Genomic DNA, 20680 nt, shown 5'->3' with positions numbered 1-20680 from the left:
TTACAGCTGAATTACTCAATATAAACCACGTGTATCCTACCAGCTATGTATATGACATTGCAATATATTACAGTCAAACTTGGGTAAAGTAGAAACAGAGGAGAGAGATTGGCGCTAGCTACACTGTCACAGGCCTGAACCATCCCTTTCTTACTTGGCGTACATGAATTCTGCACCCAAGCTACAGAATTTCCGAATTGCCAATAATAATGGAAATACACTGGTGATCCAAAACATTACTACCACTTGCTTAGTGGAGTGTTGGTTTATCTTTGGAAGGCAAGACAGCAGCTATCCTGCGTTACATTGATTCGACAAGTCCGTGTTTTGGTTGCAGATATACACTCCTGGAAACTGAAATAAGAACACCGTGAATTCATTGTCCCAGGAAGGGGAAACTTTATTGACACATTCCTGGGGTCAGATACATCACATGATCACACTGACAGAACCACAGGCACATAGACACAGGCAACAGAGCATGCACAATGTCGGCACTAGTACAGTGTATATCCACCTTTCGCAGCAATGCAGGCTGCTATTCTCCCATGGAGACGATCGTAGAGATGCTGGATGTAGTCCTGTGGAACGGCTTGCCATGCCATTTCCACCTGGCGCCTCAGTTGGACCAGCGTTCGTGCTGGATGTGCAGACCGCGTGAGACGACGCTTCATCCAGTCCCAAACATGCTCAATGGGGGACAGATCCGGAGATCTTGCTGGCCAGGGTAGTTGACTTACACCTTCTAGAGCACGTTGGGTGGCACGGGATACATGCGGACGTGCATTGTCCTGTTGGAACAGCAAGTTCCCTTGCCGGTCTAGGAATGGTAGAACGATGGGTTCGATGACGGTTTGGATGTACCGTGCACTGTTCAGTGTACCCTCGACGATCACCAGTGGTGTACGGCCAGTGTAGGAGATTGCTCCCCACACCATGATGCCGGGTGTTGGCCCTGTGTGCCTCGGTCGTATGCAGTCGTGATTGTGGCGCTCATCTGCACGGCGCCAAACACGCATACGACCATCATTGGCACCAAGGCAGAAGCGACTCTCATCGCTGAAGACGACACGTCTCCATTCGTCCCTCCATTCACGCCTGTCGCGACACCACTGGAGGCGGGCTGCACGATGTTGGGGCGTGAGCGGAAGACGGCCTAACGGTGTGCGGGACCGTAGCCCAGCTTCATGGAGACGGTTGCGAATGGTCCTCGCCGATACCCCAGGAGCAACAGTGTCCCTAATTTGCTGGGAAGTGGCGGTGCGGTCCCCTACGGCACTGCGTAGGATCCTACGGTCTTGGCGTGCATCCGTGCGTCGCTGCGGTCCGGTCCCAGGTCGACGGGCACGTGCACCTTCCGCCGACCACTGGCGACAACATCGATGTACTGTGGAGACCTCACGCCCCACGTGTTGAGCAATTCGGCGGTACGTCCACCCGGCCTCCCGCATGCCCACTATACGCCCTCGCTCAAAGTCCGTCAACTGCACATACGGTTCACGTCCACGCTGTCGCGGCATGCTACCAGTGTTAAAGACTGCGATGGAGCTCCGTATGCCACGGCAAACTGGCTGACACTGACGGCGGCGGTGCACAAATGCTGCGCAGCTAGCGCCATTCGACGGCCAACACCGCGGTTCCTGGTGTGTCCGCTGTGCCGTGCGTGTGATCATTGCTTGTACAGCCCTCTCGCAGTGTCCGGAGCAAGTATGGTGGGTCTGACACACCGGTGTCAATGTGTTCTTTTTTCCATTTCCAGGAGTGTATGTTTTGTATGTTGCACCGCATACCTACGGACGAGTCACGCAATTTCCGTAAAGAATGTGCCGATGGCTTGTGGGCGCGGAGCTGGTGTCTGAGAATGTCCCCAGTATATTACATACGGTCATATCGGTGGCCAAGACACCAACATGAGTTCAAGCTTCTTCAAATCACTGCAGGAAGGTTCTGGCCTTGTGACACGGACAATTGCCCTAATGGAAAATGCCATCGCTGTCAGAAGACAGGCATGAAGGAGTACAGGAGGTCTGCAGATATTACTACATGATGCACACGTTCATGATGCGTTCCATTACCATGAGAGGTCTCATGGAAGTTCATATGAGTATCCCCTATACTCCTACAGTAGAATGCTGTGTCGACCTGCCTGCGTGTGTGATGCGGTGTTTCCAGCAGCCGCTCGCTAGGAGGGGACACGTTTCCGCTGACCCGCGGTCCAGCCTCGGTGATGCTGGGCCCACTGCAGTCGTAATTCGCAATATCGCCCGGTCAGCTTGGGAACACGTAAGGGTCGTCTGCTGCAAAGCCCCACGTTCAACAATGTGCGCTCAACAGTGTGCTCCGAAGTACATGTACTGCACCAGCAGTTAAATCAGTGATCAAATTTTCCGCAGACCGTCGCCTACGCTGCTTTACAGAGCAGGGAAGCCTCGGAACTGCTCGTTCTGTGGCACCTTGTTGTCCGCCCGTGGTTTCACCGTCCTTCAAGCGCTTCCCATAGTTGCTCACTATCACTTCTAGGCAAAGAGCCCGTAACCTCCCCTTGCTAATTGGCCTATGGGATTGCAATGTAAATGGCCGTGGTCGCTTATGCCTAACGAAATGTTACAATGAGTAAGGCTATGGTTTAGGAAGGAAAATAATACCCGTTAGTGGGTGGAAAGTGTAAAAGAGACCCTTATAAAGGATTAATGTATTCTAAAAAACTAAACTAAACTCCTCCCCAACAGGCCATGAAAGCCGAACGGTACCGACCGACCGCCGTGTCATCCTCACCATAGGCATTACTGGATGCGGCCGCTACTTCTCAGTCAAGTAACTCCTCAGTTTGCAACACAAGGGCTGAGTGCACCCCGCTTGCCAACAGCGCTCGGCAGGCCGGATGGTCACCCATCTAAGTGCTAGCCCAGCCCGACAGCGCTTAACTTCGGTGATCTGACGGGAACCGGTGTTACCACTGCGGCAAGGCCGTTGGCTAGAATGTATTCTAAACCCCATCTAAGTACTGATAACAATTTGGAAATGGGTGGAATTCAGTGCAATCGCTGACGAACCACACAGGGGGGATAAAGGATACCACGCAATATTTAAAACAACAAATACTGAGTACAAAAAAAAAGAAATATTAAACGGTATTAAACGGTCGCCAGCACACTAGGAAAATGAATATCCAAAATCCTAAGAAAGGACATGGCAAAGATAATTAAGCATATAATCATTGGCGTGGCAACAGAAGGTTGTCACACTTTTTCACAACACAATAGTTCACGAGAAAATCAATGAATCAAAAAGCGCTGAGATTGCAGCAACTTATTCTTAAATACTAAATTTTGAAAGCAAAGTTAAATGAAGTTTATGATTAAATGAATGACTGTTAGTGGAACTTCCTTACGTAAAACAAAAGACTTTGAGCAACCTCAGCGTAAGATAATGCAGAATTTGGAAGAAGGCAAGCAATTTAATTATTGAAAGATTGAACTGAATTTACTGTAAGCAAATGAGCAGCTGATTTGCTTTTAACATAAGAACAATAAAACACATACCAAGCCAGCAGAAATCACTCGCTAAGCTAAATACAGAATAAATGAAATTGTGCGCTCTTAATTTGTTCTGTATCTTTAGTTATTACTTCAGCCATTGAAATTTTACGTTACTTTAGGTGAGTGAAGTTAATACTCAAAATTGCAAATTAGTTAAGACTATTTTATGCAATACAAGATGAACAGCTACTGGGGCAGCAAAATTTAGACTGAAACTGGTAATTAGCAAACTAACAAAAACGACAGTAAGTAGTTAACTAATTTTAGTATTTTTACGACACTCGGTGATTGCATGGAGAAAGGGAACCTGCGTGGCAGTAATGTCTGAGGACAATGACGACACAGGTGCCCTAGAAGTATTTAACTATTGCAGGTTATTAATCAAGAAAGTTAGTAATTAAATTTTTTTTAAAGAGATGCCACTGGGTAAAGCCTGTACAATATTAGTTATACTCTGTCAGTTAACAGTCTTACGATGTTGAAGCTGTGCGGGCGGCGAAGAATGTAGCCGACGACAGTGCTGGGCAGCCGCTGTTGCTGCCGCTGCTGGTTGAGAACCACGAGTCCTCTGCAGAGCCACGGAGAATTGTGGGTCAGGCGATAGCTGGAAGTGCGGCTTCGTCCGTCCGCCTGTCCACTCCGACCGTGCTCTCCATACTCACCGGGTAATAAAATGGGCGCGCCTGCATCGGGGCGACCTCGCCTGCGGGAGCGCCCCACAAACACTGCCGCACTCTTTCGAGACTCCGGCTGCTGCCTTCCCTCTGCTCGCAGCGCGACGCAGTCTCTCCATATGCAAAGGTAAACAATGGCACAGCTACTGCCATTTCGTCGTTGCTATCGATACGTTTAAACAAAGGTCGCTGGGCGATTACCAGCAATTTACAATATTCACGTTACAATTACAATCAACTATAAACGTTCACAAATAACTACACTATTACATCCATTACGTAGTAGATATACTTTCTGTAATAAAGCTTACAGATGTACGCTATGTGATCAAAAATATCCGTACACCTGGCTGAAAATGACTTAGAAGTTCGTGGCGTCCTCCATCGGTAATGCTGGAATTCAATATGCTGTTGGTCCACCCTTAGCCTTGGTGACAGCTTCCACTCTCGCAGGCATACGATCAACAGGTGCTGGAAGGTTTCTTGGGGGATGCAGCCCATTCTTCAAGGAGTGCTGCACTGAGGAGAGGTATCGATGTAGGGCGGTGAGGCCTGGCACGAAGTCGGCGTTCCAAAACATCCCAAAGGAGTTATATAGGATTACGGTCAGGAATCTGTGCAGGCTAGTCCGTTACAGGGATGTTATTGTCGTCTAACCACTCCGCCATGCAATCGCCATCCCCGAATTGCTCTTCAACAGTGGGAAGCAAGAAGGTACTTAAAACATCAATGTAGGCCTGTGCTGCGATAGTGCCACGCAAAACAAGGGGTGCAAGCCCCCTCCATGAAAAACACAACACTATCGCTTCCGAATTTTGCTGTTGGCGCCACACACGCTGGCAGATGACGTTTACCGGGAATTCGCCATGACCACAACCTGCCATAGGATCGACACGTTCTCTACCGTGATTCGTCGCTACACACAACGTTTTTCCACTGTTCAATCGTCCAATGTTTACGCTCCTTACACCAAGGGAGGCGTCGTTTGGCATTAACCGGTGTGATGTGTGGCTTGGTAGCAGAAGCTCGACCACGAAATCCTAGTTTTCTCACCTCCCGCATAACTGCCGTAATACTTTCTGTGGTTCCTGTTGCAGTTTGGAATTCCTGTGTGATGGTCTGGATAGATATCTGCCTATTACACATTACGACCCTCTTCAACTGTCGGCGGTCTCTGTCGGTCAGCCGGCCAGTGTGGCCGAGCGGTTCTAGGCACTTCAGTCTGGAACCGCGCGACCGCTACAGTCGCAGGTTCGAATCCTGCCTCGGGCATGGATGTGTGTGATGTCCTTAGGTTAGTTAGGTTTAAGTAATTCTAAGTTCTAGGGGACTAATGTCCTCAGATGTTAAGTCACATAGTACTGAGAGCCATTTTTTTCTGTCAGTCAACAGACGAGGTCGGCCTGTACGCTTTTGTGCTGTACGTGTCCCTTCACGTTTCCACTTCACTATCACATCGGAAACAGTGGACCTAGGGATGTTTAGGAGTGCGGAAATCTCGCGAACAGTCGTGTGACACAAGCGACACGCAATCACTTGAGCACGCCTGAAGTCCCTGAGTTCCACAGAGCGCCCCATTCTGCTCTCTGACGATGTCTGATGACTTCTGAGGTCGCTGATATGGAGTACCTGGCAGTAGGTGGCAGCACAATGCACCTAATATGAAAACGTATGTTTTGTGGCTGTCCGGATACTTTTGATCACATAGTGTAGCTTGCGGGACAGGGAGGAGATCCTGACGCGGATCAAATTCGCCTGTGTTTAACAACGAGAGCTGGTGAGCCAGCCAGCCAGCCTGGATGTTATTTTTAGGCAATATCCTACCAGGTCAATGCCGGGCTGGTGCCCAAGGCTTGCCTCAGACCACATACGCACACTATGAAACATTTCGGAAAAGTGGGATTTACTCAAGACGCAGACAGACACGGTTCACAGATTCAGTCCTGGGCTTGGGGGTACAAAAAGGATGACGTACTTGTTAGTGTGCTTTCCACGCATTTGCTATCTCCCTCCCCCCTCCCCAATTCCCTCCAGATACCAACAAGGTAATTCTTCTTTTCCTTATTTCATTTTGGTTCTGTGCATATGACAAACTAACACTTCGTCACCTGATTCTGTATAACGCCACTTACGGTACATATCTCCATCGCCGCCTGGTAGAATTTTGTTTCGCGACACAGTTATCAACTGTGGAACCATCAGCCTGCCTCTGACATGTATGTAATATATAACTTCAGTTTATCTGTACAACCTGATGCATCTGGTACGTGACTTTTACTTGTGAATTATTGATATTTTTGTGAAGCGCCATGTCGTTGCTTTGATTACATGATTATGTACCCTGTGTTTCAGAGGTATCTGAAGATGAGTTATCCCGAAACGCATAGTATTAAAGTCATTCATTCATCAGCCGACGACATTTTACTAAGTGACCTATTCAGCATTTGTGCAGCACTGTTCCAACAACATTTTAATATAAGATTTTCGCGGTAGATCGTACCTGTACACGGCAACACATGAAACTGCTCAATGTTCCATTCCCACTCCCATTAACTTCATGAGCAGTTTAGGTGTGAGATCAAGGGCTTACATGTCCAGCGGCGGCTCGTGAGTATACATTCCGGGTATTCACAAATTTTTAGATTCAGATAAATCTGAGTGTGAAATTATTTTCGTCTGCTGTATGACAGTTACGCTTACCATAAAGTTTATACAACTACAGCTATTGCCAATAATAATAACAGCAATAATAATAATAACAATAATAAGATGCATAACTTATCTAACAAAATAAGAACCGTTTTGTTCAATTTTGTAGTTTTGCACATAATTAAATACAATTTAGGGCAATAACGAAGTAATGTGTAAGCTTTCGCAACTCTCCATTTCGCATTATTGTGTGAGTGGGTTTTCGTTCTTTTCCATTTTTTCGGACAAATGTACAAGATCCGTAACAGATGTATTAGTTCACGAATTTAGTTCCAGGCTGAAAATCAGATATTCTTACTCTGCACCCACAAAAAGACTTGTGCGAACTGAAGACTTTCTGTAGTCACGCTTATTTCATTCCGTCACTCTCTCAATCAAAGGATCTGTTCTCAGAGGCCTAGTTCCTTCACGACTAAATTTTCCTGGTAGTTTACTGTTCCCAGAATGAGATTTTCATTCTGCAGTGGGGTGTGCGCCGATACGTAGCGTCCTGATAGATTAAAGCTGTGTGCCAAGTTTTCACGGGAAAATGCTCTACCGACTGAGCTACCCAAGCACCTCACGACCAGTTCTCATAGCTCTATTTTTCTGTTAGCATTTTAAAATAGATTCAGAATAGTTCATGCACAGGAAGCCGATTCCTGTAGAGTAAACCACCAGTTCCATACACATCGTGCCGTTTGTGGAAATAATTAAACTCATGTAGTAATGTCTACCAACAGGCCCAGTTGACTAGAGTACTAAAGCACACCGCCGTCGATGCCACATTTAAGTGAATCTCAGAGAAACCAGTGATACAGCTTTTCGTGAATTTTTATATATGCAATGTGGGTCTATAGCACAGATAAACTTGACTCATGATAAGCTCAACATATTTCAGAAGCATGAATAAATGCTACAACCTCACACCCGACGGTGATGTGCTTTAGGTCTTTATGATTCTCAGATTAGATATATTACTGTATGATAAAATAAGTAACTTAATATACTATAACTCATTCAGAAACCTACGAAATAAATTTACCGTCAGTACAACTTCAACATATACTGACGTCTGATCTAATTTCACTTCAGTATATAGTGAGGTAATTAGTAAATCTGAGGAGTGTGCTATCATCTACACTACTGGCCATTAAAATTGCTACACCAAGAATAAATGCAGATGATAAACGGGTATTCATTGGACAAATATATCATACTAGGACTGCCATGTGATAACATTTTCACGCAATGTGGGTGCATAGAACCTGAGAAATCAGTACCCAGAACAACTACCTCTGGCCGTAATAACGGCCTTGATACGCCTAGACATTGGGTCAGAGCTTGGATGGCAGGTACAGTTGCCCAGGCAGCTTCAAAACGATGCCACAGTTCATCAAGAGTAGTGACTGGCGTATTGTGACGAGCCAGTTGCTCGGCCACCATTGACCAGACGTTTTCAATTGGTGAGAGATCTGCAGAATGTGCCGGACAGGGCAGCAGTGGAACATTTTCTGTATCCAGAAAGGCCCGTACAGGATCTTCAACATGCGGTCGTGCAATATCCTGCTGAAATGTAGACTTTCGCAGGGATCGAATGAAGGGTAGAGCCACGGGACGTAACACATCGGAAATGTAACGTCCACTGTTCAAAGTGCCGTCAATGCGAACAAGAGGTGACCGAGACGTGTAACCAATGGCACCCGATACCATCACGCTGGGTGGTACGCCTGTATGGCGACGACGAATACACGCTTCCAGTGTGCGTTCACTGCGATGTCGTGAAACACGGATGCGACCATCATGATTCTGTAAACAGAACCTGGATTCATCCGAGAAAACGACGTTTTGCCATTCGTTCACCCAGGTTCGTCGACGAGTATACCACGCAGGCGCTCCTGTCTGTGATGCAGCGTCAAGGGTAACCGCAGTCATGCTCTCCGAGCTGATAGTCCATGCTGCTGCAAACGTCGTCGAACTGTTCGTGCAGATGGTTGTTGTCTTCTAAACGTCCCCATCTGTTGACTCAGGGATCGAGAAGTGGCTGCACGATCCGTTACAGCCATGCGGATAAGATGCCCGTCATCTCGACTCCTAGTGATACGAGGCCGTTGGGAACCAGCACGGCGTTCCGTATTACCCTCCTGAACCCACCGATTCCATATTCTGCTAACAGTCATTGGATCTCGACCAACGCGAGCAGCAATGTCGCGATACGATAAACCGCAATCGCGGTAGGCTACAATCCGACCTTTGTCGAAGTCGGAAACGTGATGGTACGCATTTCTCCTCCTTACACGAGGCATCACAACAACGGTACACCAGACAACGCCGGTCAACTGCTGTTTGTGTATGAGCAATCAGTTGGAAACTTTGCTCATATCAGCACGCTGTAGGTGTCACCACCGGCGCCTACCTTGTGTGAATATTCTTAAATGCTAATCATTTGCATATCACAGCATATTCTTCATGTTGGTTAAATTTCGCGTCTGTGACACATCATCTTCATGGTGTAGCAATTTTAATGGCCAACAGTGTAGCTTGATTTATGCCGAGTGAACGGGAATAAAAGTCTGCCGCAGTGTGCTACCAACTGGTGACATTGACGTAATCTTCTAGTTGAGCGGCAAGCGCTAACTGTGCACATAGTGGTCTGTGCAGGTTGTTTATTAAATCCGTAAGTATTTGGCCAGTAAGACAATAACGTTACGCGAGTTGCGTTTGTGCAAAGACTGCTTAAACCGTGAACAACTGATGGAGTGCCCACGATCCTGTTGCCAGGTTTCACGGAGTCTAGTGAGCGATTGAAGCTGAGTGCTGGTGGACGCTTGGTCGCGTCAAACCACCGCGTGACACCTCGCCTTGTCCCGTTCCACGCTGAGAAGTGTGAGACCGAGGAGGCAGCAGAGACGCCTCTCCAGCGGAGAATTTTAATGGCTGCCGTCAGTAGGCAGACGGAATGCGCGCGTCCCTGTATGACTTCACGGCACGGCCGCCTGGGAACAATGCGTCGCGCCGCGTTGCTATTGTGGCGACGCGCGGGTGGGGCGTGAGCGGGCGAACGCATACGTTATACGTCAGGTGACGTCGCGGGAGTGGCGGCCAGCGTCACAAAGGGCCTGCAGCGACCTCGACAGGGCGCTCGACTTCAGTACCTTACCTGGCTCCTCAGTCTGACCAACCAGAGGACTCCGCTTTTACGTCACAGCAGCTGGTCGTCGCGCCGGAGCTGTGCGACGAAAGGCGTTTATTGCTATGATTTGTGCGGCCGTGGACAATGGTATTCGTAACGAAATTGTAATTATCGTCTCGCATAAATACACTCCTGGAAATGGAAAAAAGAACACATTGACACCGGTGTGTCAGACCCACCATACTTGCTCCGGACACTGCGAGAGGGCTGTACAAGCAATGATCACACGCACGGCACAGCGGACACACCAGGAACCGCGGCGTTGGCCGTCGAATGGCGCTAGCTGCGCAGCATTTGTGCACCGCCGCCGTCAGTGTCAGCCAGTTTGCCGTGGCATACGGAGTTCCATCGCAGTCTTTAACACTGGTAGCATGCCGCGACAGCGTGGACGTGAACCGTATGTGCAGCTGACGGACTTTGAGCGAGGGCGTATAGTGGGCATGCGGGAGGCCGGGTGGACGTACCGCCGAATTGCTCAACACGTGGGGCGTGAGGTCTCCACAGTACATCGATGTTGTCGCCAGTGGTCGGCGGAAGGTGCACGTGCCCGTCGACCTGGGACCGGACCGCAGCGACGCACGGATGCACGCCAAGACCGTAGGATCCTACGCAGTGCCGTAGGGGACCGCACCGCCACTTCCCAGCAAATTAGGGACACTGTTGCTCCTGGGGTATCGGCGAGGACCATTCGCAACCGTCTCCATGAGGCTGGGCTACGGTCCCGCACACCGTTAGGCCGTCTTCCGCTCACGCCCCAACATCGTGCAGCCCGCCTCCAGTGGTGTCGCGACAGGCGTGAATGGAGGGACTAATGGAGACGTGTCGTCTTCAGCGATGAGAGTCGCTCCTGCCTTGGTGCCAATGATGGTCGTATGCGTGTTTGGCGCCGTGCAGGTGAGCGCCACAATCAGGACTGCATACGACCGAGGCACACAGGGCCAACACCCGGCATCATGGTGTGGGGAGCGATCTCCTACACTGGCCGTACACCACTGGTGATCGTCGAGGGGACACTGAATAGTGCACGGTACATCCAAACCGTCATCGAACCCATCGTTCTACCATTCCTAGACCGGCAAGGGAACTTGCTGTTCCAACAGGACAATGCACGTCCGCATGTATCCCGTGCCACCCAACGTGCTCTAGAAGGTGTAAGTCAACTACCCTGGCCAGCAAGATCTCCGGATCTGTCCCCCATTGAGCATGTTTGGGACTGGATGAAGCGTCGTCTCACGCGGTCTGCACGTCCAGCACGAACGCTGGTCCAACTGAGGCGAGAGGAGGAAATGGCATGGCAAGCCGTTCCACAGGACTACATCCAGCATCTCTACGATCGTCTCCATGGGAGAATAGCAGCCTGCATTGCTGCGAAAGGTGGATATACACTGTACTATTGCCGACATTGTGCATGCTCTGTTGCCTGTGTCTATGTGCCTGTGGTTCTGTCAGTGTGATCATGTGATGTATCTGACCCCAGGAATGTGTCAATAAAGTTTCCCCTTCCTGGGACAATGAATTCACGGTGTTCTTATTTCAATTTCCAGGAGTGTATTTTTTTCCCCGGTACTAGTCTGTAGGATTTCTATATACACGGTGGTTATAATTAAAGTGACGCTACTTGAGGGAGTGTAGACGGAAAGCTATTTACCGTATGGGCAATACTGTTTAGGCTTTGCGCTGCAAGATTTTCGTTGTCAGCAGTGTTAGCGTCGGGACGTGCAGTTAGGCGCCGGTACTGGTGCGGCGAAGTACACTGAGGGGACGAAAGTCATGGGGTAGCAGGATTCACATACACAGACGACAGTAGCATCACGTACAAAGGGCATAAAACAGCAGTGCATTGGCGGAGCTGTCATCTGCAGTCAGGAGATTCATGTGAAATGGTTTCCGACGCGATCATGGCTGCGCGACGGGAGTTAACAGGCTCTGAACAGGGAACAGCATTTGGAGTTAGATGCGTGGAGCATTCCACAACGGAAATCGTTGGGCAGTTCAGTATTCCGAGATCCACAGTGTCAAGAGAGTGCCGAAAATATCACATTTCAGGCACCACCTCTCACTGAGGACAACACAGTGGCCGACGGTCATCATTTCACGATGGAAAGCGGCGGCGTGTTCGTAGAGTTGCCAGTGTTAACAGACAAGCAACCCTGTGTGAAATAATCGAACAAATCAATGTGGGACGTGCGACGAACATATCTGTTAGGACAGGTAGGCAAACTTTGGCGTTAATGCTCTATGGCAGCAGACGACCGACATGAGTGCCTTTGCCAACAGCACGACATCGCCATCAGCGCCTCTCCTGGGATCGTGACCGTATAGGTTGGACCCTAGACGACTGGAAAACTGTGGCCTAGTCAGATGAGTCCCAATTTCAGTTAGTAAGAGCTGATGGTAGGAAAATTTGGAAGTCTGTGGTAAATTCCTATGGGACCAAACTGCTGACGTCATCGGTCCCTAGGCTTACACACTACTTAATCTACCATAAACTAACTTACACTAAGGACAACACACACACACCTGTGCCCGATAGAGGACTTCGAGGAGGGCTGGTAGTAGGGTTCGACTGTGGCGCAGACCTCACGAAGCCGTGGACCCAAATTGTCAACGAGGCACCGTGCCAGCTGGTGGTGGCTCCATAATGGTGTGGCCTGTGTTTACTTGGAATGGACTGGACCCTCTTGTCCAACTGAACCGACTACTGACTGGAAATGGTTATGTTCGGCTATTTGGAGGCCATTTAGTGCCATTCATGGACGTCTTGAGTAGTGGACCAAAGCTGAAACGAGCCCAATTTGTTAGTGAGGGTTGCCTACATCAGCGCCAGGTATGCACTCAGGGGCAAACCTATTCTTCCCCTTAGATTGACAGGTACTTAACCTATTATTTTCCTTTGATTGACAGGTCATTAACCTATTGTTCTTCTTTGATTGACAGGTCCTTAATCTATAGAATTGCTAAAAGGATCACTCCTTTGGATTGACAGGTCCTTAACTTATTGTTCTCCCACCAACTCCACCTTCGCTCCACCCCTCAGGAAACCTCAACCCTCGATGCTACAGGTACACTTTCAGGTCTGAGTTATTGGAATAGCCCCTCTCACTCTTATCAGTTTGATTCACTGCATAATTAAATTGATCAATTAATTAACCTCTCCCCCTCTGGTAACCCCCCTCCCCTCCCACCCTTCCTGCCAGAAACTGGATGGAATTCGATTGTAGTTCATGGAATATTGTTTAAACAATTTAGACAATGTATAGAATATTGTTAAGTTATTTATGGCAGTGTATGGAAATATTTTATTTATTTAGTTAAGGAATTTGTCTGGAAATCGACTGGTGTATATGGAATATTGTTTAAAAATCTAGGCAATGTGAGGAATATTGTTTATTTAAACAATGTAGGGGAGTCAAGGCAGTGTATAGAATATAGTTTATTTATTTATTAAAAGTGTTTTTCAGGAAATAGATCACCACCACTGTCATCCCATCCTCACCACCCTCACCACTTCCCTTCTCCCCTTCCCCTTCTCTACCTGGAAACTGGCGACTCTGCAGTGGAGAGGAAGGACCTCACGAAGGGAAATTCAGGGGTATATTGCTTTTATGTAAAAAAAAAAATCAGTTTTCGGGGCTTGGATTTCACTTGCTCTTCATTCTCTGCTGTTTGGAAAGATGCGGGTCCTATGAGAAGTAATTACATTGATCGTATTTCCCTTTTTATTCTCATTTCAGAAGGAATACCGTCCAGAAACACACATCACACGTAATTACACACAGTTAAAAATCTTTCAAACGCAAAGCACGCGCCACCCACCTTGCCCTATCCACTGGACCGCACAGGATGCTACCGCACATGCTCCCAGGAGTCACGACGCATCAGTGGCCCCCGCGAAGTGACGACGCAGCCGTCAGCTGCCGAACCATATGAAGGTGTCAGTTCAGGCTCCACAAGGATGAACCGGCAGCATCCCTTTGATACATGACATCTGAGAAATACTTGTCAAAATACATGTTCACCTAGGCATCGTTACTGGTGCGATGATGCTAGGCTGCGGGTCCAGCGCTACGGAAATCTGTTCCCATTCTTCCCAGAAGAGCTCAGATTGCATTATGCCTAGCAGTCCTAAAGGAACATGTGAGCTGTGTCTAGCCGTGCATGCGTGCTTACCTGCCCGGTGTGACTGATGCATCGCCATGAAATGTTAGTGTAGTGACTCACTATTGTAGGTGCATCTAAAAGGTTCTCGATGCTGTACTGATGTCACAGGTCGTGGTATAGAAATCTGTTCCAATGCTTCCCAGAACAGCACAGGGTGCATTGTTTCTAGCGATCCTAACGGGACAAGTGAGATGCCTTCGACACACATGTGTTTACTGTAACTGACATTTACATGCAATTCCAGTGTCAAGTGAGAGATGTCTGCATAGTGGCTCACCTGTGCAGGTGCATCTAAAAGGTTCTCAGTGTACTGACATCACATGACTTAGTCGACCTCTTGGAAACTCTAAATTGTCACAGAAGTAGTTAACAGTCGCTTTTGTAGGAGCTTTCATGATCATGTCTCATCTTGCCCACATGGATATTCTTGTCCTAACAGAAACTGTTTATGAAGATAGCCCAGAATAATGCCAAATGCAATCCTCTTGATGGTCCTAATGTGGCAACCCATCCATCATGAGTTACCTACCATTCCTGGAAATCATGGTCTCCTTCTTTGAGCAAACATCTCCAAAATGCAAATGTTCTCACCGCTATGTAGAGGTTCCTGCGTCCCGGCACAAAGGATGTCTTGTGAATGAATGGAGCATTATGATCAGCTCTATAAATTTACCCGTTGAATTACTGATGCTGCCAATGTGGAAGCACCGTCCACCTTTTTCTTTCTGCAGACGAGACTTTCTGCAGCAAAAGTACTTTGTACAGATCGCCATATTGCACTGCCAATTAAACCATGCAAAAGTGACATACAGATCGTGAAATACACTGCTCTGCCACTGAGGACGGAAGCTTGAATATTAGAGCGTGCAACCGATCTTCAATGCAACACTATATCACCACCTACCGTGTCGATGTAATAAATATATTATTCGTATCCTGTGTGATACAAAATCCTACCTTTTGTAACATGCGGATAGCTATCAACTGCCAGACACTCGTACATATTCCATAAAGACTGTTGTACAAAGGCTGTGTCAGATTCCCTTGGCACAAAGGCGCCACCACCTCTGGTCCCATACCAGCCTGCTTGCTTTTATTCTATACCAATCTCCATACACTGGAGATTGGTATTTTTACATGGTTTGCCAGAAAATTACACCATTTACGCGATACTTCTCGATATCAAGCACATTGCAATATTGCTTGCATAGCAGTATCGCTCATGCAACATAATTCGAAAGATATAGACTGGAAAGTATTTCTCTATAAATCTAAAACTATAGCGAGGTGGAGCATGCAGTAAACCACTGAGTAACTAGAAACTTATACTGTCTGCAAAGACATTTATGTGAAAACTCAGAAAAAATAGAGGAAAGTGATATTTCCACTCGCAAATACCGATGTCGGTGATGTAACAGGTTCCAAATCATGCCTAGAACTCTCAAAGTCAACTAAGGTGTTTCACATGTCTAGAGAACCAGCGAATGTGTCTTCCACCTGTCTTTCACCTGCTTTATGTGCACACCACATCGGTATATTCTCAACTAAGTAAAAGCGCGAAATGTGCAGAGGCAGTCAATCGGACAATTTACATATGAGGGAATAATGGTCCAGTGCAAATACACATCCACATTGAATCTTCTCGAATTTCCATGAGATCACGAAAGTTGTCCAACACATACTAGGTATTAGTTCGCTGTTCGGCCGTCTAGAGGGCGAAACGGTTAAATCAGCTAGATTCCTGCATCCCAACAGGTCTGTCCATTTGGACAGCTCCTACCGTTAGCTGTAAACATGAATTGTTCCCACCACATGCCACAGGCGCTGTGTGGCTCGCACCCCCAGTCAGAATCATTCTAGGAAACAGGTCACATATATATTTTGTCATTATACTTACTATTAAATATTACGATCGCGGTCTCGATTGGACGACATTCGACACTGAGCGAAGTATCGGAAATTCACCCTGTTGATGAATATGGCTCTGGAAATAGAAATATCTGTACTATTCTTATGACTTGACATACTCTCCCCTTTGCTATCACATTATTCCACATCAAATCGATACCTTCCTTACGACTCTACACAATCATTTCCTTTGCACATGTCGGAACATACACACATATACTTTATAAGCCTGATGCTCAAGGGGAACCTATCACACACCCCTACTACTAAGTCTAATACTGGGCCAATAACAGACTGCTGGCGAGACGAAATAATACTGACCGAAAATCAGCGATGGGAGGACATGACTCATAGGTTTTTCTTGCATGTGGTACCACTGTGTCTTAGAAAGAAAGGCGTAATCGTCTTACAAGCCGCCAGATGTTAAAAGACCGCGATCGCAACGACCATATTACTATCACAATTGGTCTTGCTTGTACAGGTGCACACAAGTATCCACGTCAAAAGGTATACCAACTTTATAAATCGAGGTATGGCATTACCTCAAAATGAAGTGGTTTTTCCAGACAAATATCACGACATTGACTATGTATGGTGATTGCCAGAGTGTATCTTATCAGGCCACAAAACGGTTGCACGTAGCTGATGGTGCAACCTCGAGATAAAATCACTGATTTTAGAAAGTGATTTGGCTAAGGAACATGGTACGAAACTGGTATTTGGAACCTCCTCGAGCCAGCGCTGGATTTTACTCCAGTTTTTGTAACGTCTTGATGCCACTTCAGAGGATCGATGAAGTATCGACTGGGTTATAGGCGATGGTTGATTGAGAAGGATCACAAACAGTAGATGTTGTTCTGATTGAGGTTGTAAGAAATGTACATTATCTTTTCAGATCTCTAGTGCTCCACTTTCTGGTCTATGGTTCGGAATCAAGTCTTTCCATTCAACCACATACCTGTGTTGAATCCTGTAATGATTACAGCAACTAGTGAATCATATTTCTGGCACTCCCCTTTTCTGAACTTACCTGCTACAGTAAAATTTCAGATAGCCCCTATATCTCTTGCAACTGCTACCATTTCTGCAGCTTTGCGCATGTGATCATTCCAATTTAAGTGAGAACTGAGCAGGATTCGGAGAGAGCTATATCCACCACCTTCTGCAACCTGAGTAGAAACAGAGTGTAATGAGTTAGTGTGACAGGACTGTGTTTTGATCATTGGATGGCTACTGGGACTAGGAGAAGGACGAAGATTTTACTGCTGCATTGTATTGCATCCCCGAACTACACACGGCAATCTGATGTAGATCCGGATTGCTCTGGGCCCATTCACGTCTATCACCCCAACATGCTATCATCATTATTCTGCATAATCCAACAGAGAAAAATTACGAACTGTAAAAGCTCCACTAACTTCATCTGATAGAGAACATAAGATTTTTCTTGCATCTCTCTCCTCCCATATATCGAAAATAAATACTGTCTGCATTCAGGAATCAAGCAGATGTGACGATCCTATTAAATATACAGGTATTGATCCACTGCACAGACCAGTGTTAAGTAGCATCGCCTGTACTGTAGAAGGATGATTGCATCCCACAAACTATACTGGAAGTCGCAAGAGACGCTTCCTGTGACCCTGTGTCATTGTTTGAAACATTGTTTTCTCTCCTGTAACATTTTTTTTCTTGTCACGACTTCGAGATCTGTGTGAGGTTCTAAACTGACACTAACATGTTGCGATCCATTGCTTCTCACAGGAAACTAGACGTTGCATTGTGTAAAACATGATGTTACTGCTGCTACCATATCACACCGCACACACTGGAAGAATTTAAATAAAAGATAGTTACAACATAAGGAAACTGGAAGAGTATGGCGGCATTGTGGAGTGTTTCCAAACTACAGTCCAAAGGAGATTGACGACCTCTACATTTAAACTCATCTCTCACTGTGACGTAACAGCTGCTGGCTCTGCATTGTGTTTGGAATGATTCCTCATATTGCGGCATTTATGAGGTCACTGTTTCGGTGCTAGCCATTCCCAGGAGGTGTTGCCCCACCACCAGAAATCTTTCTCCAACTCAAACAAACGATGTGAGCCAATCATTATGTGGTAACCAACAGCATACCAGTTGACAGACTGGATAGAAAGACACCGTCGATGTACTTTAATAATAAGAATCACAGTTGATAGTGGGACCATTTTAGCAATTTTGCAGTAATTTCAACACCGACCAATGATGTGAGTGGATGTTTCCCAATTTCAGTAACTTCGCTAAACCGCCCCTTCTCCACTTTCCGAGTATCATTATGAATTAGATAGATGACTGTGCAGTACATTAATTCATTGTTAATTGTCGAAAATATACATAACGAAATTGTACCCAACAGTGCTCTACATATTTCTAGAATCCTGAGCATAGTGCTTAATTTACAATCAACCTCTATGTGGATGGGAGTCACAGAGCACTCTTGCAGTCGTAGGGTAAAATTAGAGACTGAAAGACCCCCTCACACTGCCTGACCAACCTGCCCTGCAGCACCGTTACCGATTTAATCTGCAGCCGACCAGAAGTAGACCGCTACATTCTGCATCTCGTGAATAAATGGAGCTTGCCAAGTCCTCGCCCGTCCAAGTGCACAAGATTCCACCAGATGCCCCCATGTCGAGGAGGTTAGCATTCCTTATTGGTGTATAGTAAAAGATTTGAAAGTGTTGTGATATAATAGCAAACAGTTAAGAAGAACAAGAAACAGGTGATTTTTATGCATTATGGAGCTCCCGATGGATGGAGTTCGAAGCATCTTAGTATGTAAATCAAGTACGCTATCGATTTTAAAGTGTTGTTCTAGTGTTTGGGATCAATACCAGGAGGTTATTGGTAAGAGAGACCATAAACACACACTCTCCTAAGGCTACACAGTTCTACACTTAAAACAGCCTATAATGTTAGATTGCCTGAGTTTCCAACCTAGCAGTCGTGTGAAATGCAGTGTTGTTAATATTACAATGTAAGAAATGTATTTCCAGTGCATGACATACATTCTTCTTGCAGGTTTCTCTGCAATAAACTATGGTAACAAACCGTAGAACGAAAAAAGTCCTTCATTAAAACATTGGTTCGGTGTGATACATGCACAATATAGCTTTCCAGAGATATATAGCATTCACTGTTCACATCAGATTATGGTTCAGAAATTATACTATGCCCACATCAGTCCTATATAAAATGATCATTAGTAACAGAGAATACCTCTTACAAGGAAACAGATAAGTGTCCGACATGTGAAATTACAAGTCATGCCACCACTAATTCTGTAAACAGCACATCTGTCATGCAGATTTATAGATGGTGATTGCAGTAGTGTCTCACAAACACCCGCTGCTAACTTAGTATCAACTTAGTTATGAAGCTGAAATCTCGATTTTACACAATAGATGCGACAGGGGGTGGAGCACATCACATAAATCTTCGTTCGTTTAGAGGAGTGTGTGTAAACAAGATGGTGACGTTTCATCACACATGAGATGGAAGTCCTTTGATGATTGAGAGGTTTGTCATTAACGACCACAAGTAGATAGTGCTCTAAATCACATACAGAACACATGGTTGTATAAGAGTCGAACACAGGCTATGTCACGCGGCTGAAGTGTCCTGACAGAACAGCGGAAAAAATGGTCAAATGACCTGCAACAACATCTCCCTCTCTAGAATGCATCGTCAGTTTGTCATTAAATCGTTCCTCATTACAGCTCCATCTCAATGAATCACCCCATCCTCTCTCTGTTATCCTGTAACATAGATGCATGTAAATTGAGAGGCTCGTGGTTCTCTGTTTTCCTGAAAAGTGTCAAGTATGGCAGTCAACTTGTGTGTATCACTGCTACTGTTACTGCCTTGATGGGAAAAAATGTGACTATTTCCCTGGTTCCCTTCACTTCCGTGTATACAATTTCTCGGATCTCTTGCTGTTGCATACTTGTTCCCATGTACAAATTGTTCCACACAAACCAGAAGACATGCAAGCACTTCCTCAATTTCCCAGCATTTTGGTGTATATTTCCTCAATTTATATGTTTCTGCCATCATTTTTCGCAATTCTATCGATTTTATGTCAGTTCTAACCATGTGATCATGATATAACCTCTCGTTCTGTGTTCTAAAATTGCTTGTAAATGTAGTACAGCTGCCAACACCTAGCCCAAATGTGCTGCTTTTCTAGTCGGGAGGCATAGTACAGCACTGTACTCGATTTCATAGAGTCGCCTCCACCCCACATATACCACATATGCAGAGCGTTTGCTCAATTTTCTGTATGAGTGTTTATGTTCATGTGTTGTGGTTGGGTTGGGTTGTTTTTGGGGGAGGAGACCTGACAGTGAGGTCATTCGTCTCAGCAGATTAGGGTAGGAAGGGGGAGTAAGTTGACCATGCCCTTTCAAAGGAACCATCCCAGCATTTGCCTGGAGTGATTTAGGGAAATCACGGAAAACTTAAGTCTGGATGGC

General features: G+C 46.3%; 1 pseudogene; it reads right to left on the bottom strand.

The window, feature by feature from the left end:
- Positions 1-2857: 2857 nt before the first annotated feature.
- Positions 2858-2975, bottom strand: LOC124709343 (annotated as a pseudogene).
- Positions 2976-20680: the final 17705 nt, after the last annotated feature.

The sequence above is a fragment of the Schistocerca piceifrons genome, chromosome 7 (assembly GCF_021461385.2).
Source record: "Schistocerca piceifrons isolate TAMUIC-IGC-003096 chromosome 7, iqSchPice1.1, whole genome shotgun sequence".
NCBI classification, from domain to species: Eukaryota; Metazoa; Arthropoda; class Insecta; order Orthoptera; family Acrididae; genus Schistocerca; species Schistocerca piceifrons.
This window is presented reverse-complemented; position numbering and strand designations above follow the sequence as displayed.